The 1,591-nt window shown below is 35.0% G+C and overlaps 1 long non-coding RNA gene across 1 annotated transcript; it reads left to right on the forward strand.

The window, feature by feature from the left end:
- Nucleotides 631-1,275, forward strand: LOC110267795. The gene is made up of 3 exons (XR_002355707.1): nucleotides 631-772; nucleotides 1,038-1,140; nucleotides 1,221-1,275. It is a non-coding gene; the product is annotated as an uncharacterized LOC110267795 (long non-coding RNA).

Consider the following 1,591-nt stretch of genomic DNA (forward strand, 5'->3'; position numbering starts at 1 on the left):
GTTTGTTTGTGAATATTTGAAATTTGGAATGCTCTGGCTGAGTTGATATTGTTGTTGATTTTGAACCTAAACTTTGGCTTTTGTTGTTGCAGTTTCATTTGAATTTTTGGATATATTATAATCAGTTCATACATACAAAATCCACCAATATCATGGTTTTGCAGATTGACGAAGAGCTTCTTCAGGAAGTGGTTAATATGGGATTTGACAGAAATCAATTGGTTGAATCTTTATGCAACAGGATCCAAAATGAGGTCTGTGCCCTTCATTCTCTCCTTTCGTGTCTTCTTGATTGTCTCTTATTATTATCTATATATTTCTGGGTATATTGGGTATCTTTAACCAAACCTGAGAGAAGTCAAGGTGTCTCATTTTGCCGATCCTTCTGAAACCTTATTTGCCATATGGCTTTTTATTTTCTGTTTATAACTTACTTCAATTTCTCTTGGTTTACAGTCACTAAGAAAAATGAACCACCCAAATATTGTGAAGCTAAAGGAAGTTATTCGAGAAAGTGACATTCTGTACTTTATTTTTGAGTACATGATGGGTGGCCAGTTCTTCATTAGATGTAGTCTGCATCATCTTGTGCAAAGTTCAGTAATTGATGTTTCAATTTTTTGGGTGATTTAGGAATGAAACCTGTACCAACTTATGAAAGACAGGGAGAAGATGTTTTCTGAGGGTGAAGTTAGGAATTGGTGTTTTTAAGTTTTCCAAGGTCTTGCTTATATGCACCAGCGGGGATACTTCCACCGTGATCTGAAGCCTGGTACGTTTATCATTGCATCCGAATCCTTTGTTAAATGTGCTATATGATAAAATAGAGAACATGCTTTGAGTATGTTAGCTTTTTTTTTTCAAACTTCTCAAGAATTACCTAGCTTTTTCTATCAATTATGAATCATTTAGGTTGACATTTTAATGAAGTTGTTATTGTGCAGCAAATGGAGATTTATACTATGGTCTATTCTGATTAATTTTATCACTTCATTGCAAGTTTTGTTTTGACACAATGTATACTCATTTTTTTGCAGAGAACTTGCTGGTTACCAAGGATATCATAAAAATTGCTGATTTTGGCCTAGCACGTGAGATCAGTTCACAACCACCCTACACTGAGTATGTCTCCACACGGCGGTAAGTGCTTTCAACTTTTGTATGTAAATTGTTCAGTTGTGTGTTGTGCAGTTTATAAGTTGTACGCTGGCTTCTGTTAGGTATCGTGCTCCTGAAGTGCTACTTCAATCTTATCTGTATAGCTCCAAAGTTTGACACATTGTAATTTAATCTTATATATTGATGGGTAAATTACTTTAATTAGTAAGAATCTCTAATCCACAAATGTTTATGTTTTGGTTGCTGGAATCAGACTATTTCATGAACAGTATTGTATGACAAGAACAATATTGTATGGCAATGACTTCTCAGCTTTCCGAGGCAAAAAAATGAGAGCGGGCCTTTACGAATAGAGGATGCCAGAATCAGTTGCGCTCAATCGGAGAAGCCAAGAATTTGCTTCAATTCTTCAATATATGTTCAATTCAGTCGCAGATGTTAGGTGCTCTATTTGACATCAATTTGTTTTTTT

This window comes from Arachis ipaensis, chromosome B10 (genome assembly GCF_000816755.2).
Source record: "Arachis ipaensis cultivar K30076 chromosome B10, Araip1.1, whole genome shotgun sequence".
NCBI classification, from domain to species: Eukaryota; Viridiplantae; Streptophyta; class Magnoliopsida; order Fabales; family Fabaceae; genus Arachis; species Arachis ipaensis.